We start from the raw sequence: 7,562 nt of genomic DNA, 5'->3' as shown, positions 1-7,562 counted from the left end.
TATAAAGCTGACAACTCCGTGCAGATCCTAAACTCAAGGGGGGCTGAGCGTCAAAGGCTATACAAAATTCACCCCAACCTGGCCTAACTACATGTATAAAGAATTACATAAAATAGCAAACGCTAAAGTTTGGGGAAAATATGGTCTTAACAGATTATGTCAGCTATTAGAAGACAAATCCCTTAAAGGGCTTCTGTCACCCCACTAAACCGTTTTTTTTTTTTTTTGTTTACTTATAATCCCTATAGTGCGATTTCTGCATACATAAGCTAAATAATCATTTCGGTTCAGTAGAATTTGTTAAAAACGTAATTTTAAAATATGCTAATTACCTTGCTACCAGCAAGTAGGGCGGCTACTTGCTGGTAGCAGCCGCATCCTACTCTCATAATGACGCCTCCTCCGCATGTTGATTGACAGGGCCAGGGAACGGGATCGTTCTCTGCTGGCCCTGTTTGAATTCAAAATCTCGTGCCTGCGCTGTACCTGTCTTGAATCGGCGCAGGTGCACTGAGAGGCGGCCGCTCGCTCGGCTGCTCCATCCTCAATGCGCCTGCGCCGATGACGTCACATCTACACCCGGCGCAGGCGCATTGAGGATGGAGCGGCCCTTTAAGGCATTTAATACATTACAGCAAGAGTTTGAATTGCCTAAGTCTTTATTTTCTGTCTACCTACAAGTAAGACATGCTATACAGACGCAGGACCAGCAGGAAAAAATATCACCTGCAGACACCTGATTATAGATCTTACGGCCTCTCACGGGAATACAAAAGGCTTGATTTCGCTCCAGTACTTGAGCCTTATGGTGGCACTACATAAAAAGAACCCGCTGCTTCTATATGAGAAATGGAAGCAAGATATTGCTGATTTATCACGGAACAATGGGAAGAAGTGCTGGAAGATTTCCTTGTGGTGGAGGTGAGAGAAACTCACAGAGTTTCACAATTACTCTTACTGCACAGAGTATATAGAACCCCTGTTTTGTTGCATAAAATGGGTTACCGGACAGATGATAACTGTCCGAGATGCGGTACACGTAACGCTGAGTTAATACATCTAATGTGGAACTGCCCGAGATTAAGACGATATTGGACAGGTGTCACTGAATTAATACACAATGTGTTTAACATAAATATCGATTTGGCACCTTTGATATGTGTACTGGGACATACTAGAACATTGTATATAACCCTTGTGCTCAAAATAGCTATTGACATGTATGAATGAGAAACTGAGGAAGTGTCGAGAAACCAAACTAAGGAACTATATCGGCATTCTTGTAGTAATGTGGAAAATGGAAGTAATTGACAGAACTTTCTTGGTACTCCTTCTTTGGACTCTCCATGACTGCAAACCCATGATTCAGAAAAAGGGTGTTGGGGGAAGGTGGGAGGGGAGGGGGGTTTGATAATGGTAATGTTAACCCCTTAAGGACCCATGATGAACATGTACTTCATGGGGATCGGGCGGGTGCAGGAGCTGGCAGGGGTCCGGAAGTCACTGATAGCCGGACCCCTGCTGTATGCGCCAGCATCAGTGAAATCACCGATGCCGGCGCATTAACCCTTCATGTGCCGCGGTCAGGGCTGACCGCGGCACGTGCAATGTCAGGCGGGGTTCGGAGCTGCCATCAGGTCCCCATGCTGCTGTGACGGGGACCCGATGGCATGGAAGGCAGCCCGATGCCTTCCTTAGGCATCGGGGCTGCCTTCCGATGCCTTCCTGGATCTCACAGGCAGGAAGCTGTTTGAGTAATACACACCATATTACTCATATACAGCCAATGCATTCAATACAGAAGTATTGGAATGCATTGTAAAGGGTATCAGACCCCCAAAGTGGGACAAAAAATAAAGTGAAAAAAAGTTGAAAAAATAAAGTGAAAAAAAGTTGAAAAAATAAAGTTTTCCCCACCCAAAATTTTAAGTTTCAAGTAAAAAAATAAAATAATGTAATTTTCCCCAAATAAAGTTAAAAAAAACTGTAAGGCATAGGGGAAAAAAAGAAAAGTAGACATATTAGGTATCGCCGCATCCGCATCGACCGGCTCTATAAACATATCACATGACATAACCCCTCAGATGAACACCGTAAAAAATAAAAACTGTGCTAAATAAACCATTTTTTTGTCACCTTACGTCACTAAAAGTACAACACCAAACGATCAAAAAGGTGTATGCCTGCCACAATAGTACCAATCTACCCGTCACCTCATCCCGCAAAAAATGAGCCCCTACTTGAGACAATCGCCCAAAAAATGTAAAAAACTATGGCTCAGAATATAGAGACACTAAAACATTGTTTTATTTTTTGTTTTCAAAATTCTGTTATTGTGTAAAACTTAAGTAAATAAAAAAAGTATACATATTATGTATTGCCACATCCGTATCGACCAGCTCTATAAACTAAAAAAAATTTGCTAAATAAGCCATTTTGTCACCTTACATCACAAAAAGTATAACAGCAAGCGATCAAATAGTCATATGCACCCCAAAATAGTGCCAATCAAAATAGTGCCAATATGGAGAGACTAAAACATGATTTTTTGTTTTGTTTCAAAAATGATATTATTGTGTAAAACTTAAATAAATAAAAAAAAGTATACATATTATGTATTGCCACGTCCGTATCGACCGGCTCTATAAACTAAAAAAAAAAGTGCTAAATAAGCCATTTTTTTGTCACCTTACATCACTAAAAGTACAACACCAAGCTATCAATAAGGCGTATGTAATAGTACCAATCTAACCATCACCTCATCCTGCAAAAAATGAGCCCCTACCTAAGACAATCACCCAAAAATAGTCATATTTGGTATTATCGCGTCCGTGACAACCTGCTCTATAAAAATACCACATGATCTTACCTGTCAGATGAATGTTGTAAAAAACAAAAAATAAAAACGGTGCCAAAACAGCTATTTCTTGTTACCTTGCCTCACAAAAAGTGTAATATAGAGCAACCAAAAATCATATGTACCCTAAAATAGTACCAACAAAACTTCCACCTTATCCTGTAGTGATGGGGTCACTTTTTTGGAGTTTCTACTCTAGGGGTGCATCAGGGGGGCTTCAAATGGGACATGGTGTCAAAAAAACAGTCCAGCAAAATCTGCCTTCCAAAAAACGTATAGATTTCCTTTCCTTCTGCTCAATGCCATGTGCCTGTACAGCAGTGTACGGCCACATATGGGGTGTTATTGGGGTGAAAAAATTAATTCAAATGGAAAATCTGCCAAAAAAGTGAAATTTTGAAAATGTATCTCTATTAATTCTTATGGAACACCTAAAGAGTTAACAAAGTTTGTAAAAGGGGTGTAGTTTGTAAAATGGGGTCAGTTTTGGGTGGTTTCTATTAAGTAAGCCTCACAAAGTGACTTCAGACCTGAACTGGTCCTGAAAAAGTGGGTTTTAGAAATGTTCTGAAAAATGTCAAGATTTGCTTCTAAACTTCTAAGCCTTGTAACGTCCCCAAAAAAGAAAATGGAATTCACAAAATGATCCAAACATGAAGTAGACATATGGGGAATGTAAAGTAATAACTATTTTTGGAGGTATTACTATCTATTATAAAAGTAGAGAAATAGAATTTTGGAAATTTGCTAATTTTTCAAAATTTTGGGTAAATTTAGAATTTTTTTATAAATAAAAATTAATTTTTGGGATTCAATTTTACCACTGACATGAAGTACAATACGTGAAGAGAAAACAATCTCAGAATGGCCTGGATAAGTAAAAGCGTTTTAAAGTTATCACCACATAAAGTGACACGTCAGATTTGCAAAAAATGGCCTGGTCCTTAAGGTGAAAAATTGCAGGGTCCTGAAGGGGGTTAACCTTTTTCATTGCTATAAAATCAATAAATATGATTTGATTCACCAAAGATGTGGAGTATTTTTTTTTACTTGGAATTTTTTTTCTATTTATTAAAACTTTTTAACCATTTAATTTTAAAATATGTTGCACTTTTCATGCAGTGAAATGTATTTTACTGTCAGTGCTATATTGACATCCACCAGCAGGCTGCGCCATAGAGGAGCGGCCTGCTAGGACTTGCTGGAGGCAAGCTTGAGGCCTTCCCTAGGGCCCAGCCTGCATGCACAGACATTGGCACCCTACAATCTCATTTGTGAGGTGCTGATGGGAGACAGAGGGGGTCTGCTCCCCCTGTAGCCGCTTACATGCAGTGGGTGCTATTGTCTGTGGCATCTAAGGGGTTAAACGTTCCAGATCGGCACTTCTGCCAGTCCGGCCAGAGCCGGAGCGTGGCTCTCGTATGAGAACCAAGCACATACTCTCTACTGCACTGGAGACAGCCATGCTTAGGCTAGGCTGCCGTAAAAAGGCAGTGGCCTAGCCTAAGGCATACCTCTCAAACGCCCCCGATCCGGCGGGACGGTCCCGGATTTCAGTGGCTGTCCTTGTACAGAAGAGCTATGTCCCACTTTCTGACAGCTGTCTATGCTTCCTGCATTATGATGAAGCAGAGAGCTGACATTGGCTCCCTGCTCCATCATTCTCCCCCCCTGCACAGCTGGACATATTACTGGGGGCACATTTGCGGAACGGCGCAGACAGCTATTAATATAACTGCCTATTTTTGTCCACAAAACGGACAAGAATAGGACAGGTTATATTTTTTTGTGGACCACGGAACGGAGCAATGGATGCAGCCCCATTGAAGTAAATGGGTCTGCATCCAAGCCGCAGATGCTGCGGCTTGGATGCGGATCAAAACAACAGTAGTGTGCATGAGGCCTTAGAATGAGGTTGTCATGTACTATACGATGTCTGATTTTCATTTCTAACATTAATCGTGGGATAACCCCTTTAATAAAACATCAAATCGTTTAATGCAAAGTTGTTGTCATGTGTTTATTACTATTATCATTGGTTATGTTATTATGTTATTATAATGGTGCATACATTGTCAGACATCAGGTCTGAAAAGCGGTGCTGCTATCTTGGCTGTTGGAAGAGGAGCCTGAGAACATAGAGGCTCTGCTCTCTCTACAACTGCTGCACCCTTTCCACTTTAAGGCTACATTCACAAGACCGCATACTGGCCGTGTGCGTTCCGCATTTTGTGGACCGCACATGGCCAGCGCTATATAGAGAATACCTATTCTTGTCCACAAGAATAAGACATGCACTATAATTTTCGCAGGGCCGCAGAACGGAACTTTGAAATAAAATGAATGAATGGGAACGGATGCGGATCCATTTATACGGTCGTGTGAATGCACCTAAACCCTGCCATATTTCACTTTAAGGACCAGACCGTTTTTGGGAAATTTCATGCGTCACTTTATGTGGTAATAGCTTTGGAACACTTTTACTTATCTTATTGTTTTCTCGTGACACATTGTACTTTATGATAGTGGTAAATTTGAGTCTATATTTCACTTTTATTTATAAAAAAAATCCCAAATTTACCAAAAATTTAGAAAAATTTGCATATTTCCAAATTTCTATTTCTCTGCTTTCAAAACAGATAGTGATACCTCCTAACATAGTTCTTACTTTATATTTCCCATATGTCTACTTCATGTTTGGAGTAGAGGAAATTCTGCTCAGGCGCAAAAACCATTACTGTCATTACGGATGTGGCAATACTCAATATGTCTGTTTTTACATAGTTTAACATTTTATTATGGAAAAGGGGATAATTTTATTATGGGAAAGGGGATTTTTTTTTTCTTTAAACTTTTTTTTTATTATTATGAAAAACTCTTTTTGTTCCTTTTTTTTGTGTCCTACTCTGCGACTTCAATTTCTGGGTGTCTGATCCCCTCTGCAATGCATTGCAACTCATCTGTATTGTATTGCATTGCCTGTCAGCTTTACACTGACATAGAGACTATGAGACCCAGCCTAAGGCCTCGTCCACATTTCCGTTTTTCACTGTGCTGTCCGCATTTTCCATGGACAGCACACGTACCCATTGATTTAAATGTGTCTATTCACATTCCAGTATTTTTTTACTGACCGTTGGTCAGTAAAAAAAAATCACATGGTCATTTACTACTTTGATCCGTGATGCGGACCAAACACGCTCATTGAGGTCTATGGGTCCATGAAAATCACTGACACACATCCGTGTTGTGTCTGTTTTTCACTAAAGACCAATAAGAGAATCTTTGGAAATTAATTTTCGGCTGAGCAATGTCAGTGAATTACGGATGACACACGAATGGCAAAAATGGACACACAGTCCAACCACGGATCCTTCAGGGACAGCTTCACGGATGAAACGTGTACGTTTTTTTTTCACAGACGTTATTCTGACTCCGATTGTTGTAATAGCAATTTATCCCTAGTGAAACCTCTATGCCTGGCCTGTATAAGCAGATAATCACTGTGGACAATCGTTATCAGATAGCTTGAACTCACCAACACAGAGTTTATCCATGTAAGTTGCTTTATTCTGTAAGCCAGATAACCGAGTACAGCAGAACAGATGGATTCTGGTATTGTGCAGTCAAAAGATGATGCTTTTGTAAGCATACATGAGAATACATGTGTACCTTGTGCAAATGCCTGGAGCAGAATGAAGATACAGGAAGTAAGGTACACAGAAGAAGGGGTGGAGCAATGAAAAGAGATGAGTCACAGATATAACAGACAAACAAGTGCATTACCAGAAACGACAACTCTCCACATTTAAACTATATAGATTTTAACTGCGTAGCAGCAAACTTCCCGTCTGGCATTGAAAATGTCCCTATTTAAACCATAACGGTATTTATATAATTGCAAATAAACAATAGTGCAATTTGTTTAATGTCCGAGGACCTGAAAAACATAAAGAGAACAGGCATATAATGCAACAACTAAATGTAAGGCTTCAAATGTAACAAGTAAAGTTCAAACACTTCTTGCTTGAAGTTTCAGGCAGGATTCAGCAGCCTAGGCAATAAGTTCATTCTCCAAAGGGCAAGAGCAGAATAAGTTCCGTGATAGGCCTGATGAAAGTCCCTTGTCTTGCAACTTTCACCTCCACCTTGTGTACCTTACCGTCATCACTAGGAACGCTTTTAACAATAAGTCCCATAGGCCACTCGATTCTTTCGGCATGCTGGTCCTTGAGCAGAACGAGATCTCCAACTTTTATGTTAGGGTACTGTCGTTGCCATTTCCTGCGTCCTTGCAGAGTGGAAAGATACTCCATCTTCCAACAGTTCCAGAAGCGGTTGGCAAGGTTCTGTACTCGCTTCCATTGATCAAAGCACAGATTTCTGTCTTTAAAGTTTCCAGGTGGAATAGGAATGGGCCCAAGCTTCTGGGTAAGCAGGGTAGCTGGGGTAAGGATAGTTGGGTTCTCAGGATCCTTGTCAGGTTCTAGAAGACCGAAGACGTCAGCCGTGGTCTCTTCTGTGTGATCCAGCAGGAATTCAGGACCTGTTAACCAGGAAGAATTTGCAGACACTGGCCTAGTAGCATAAGCTGCGATTTCTACAGCTATCACAGTCCCACAAAGTTCAAGCCTAGGAATTGTGTGCTCATTCTTAGGTGCTAATTTGGCTTTCCCAAACAGAAACCCTATGTGGGTTTGATTAG

The sequence above is a fragment of the Bufo gargarizans genome, chromosome 9 (assembly GCF_014858855.1).
Source record: "Bufo gargarizans isolate SCDJY-AF-19 chromosome 9, ASM1485885v1, whole genome shotgun sequence".
NCBI classification, from domain to species: Eukaryota; Metazoa; Chordata; class Amphibia; order Anura; family Bufonidae; genus Bufo; species Bufo gargarizans.
Note: the sequence above shows the minus strand (reverse complement) of the source record.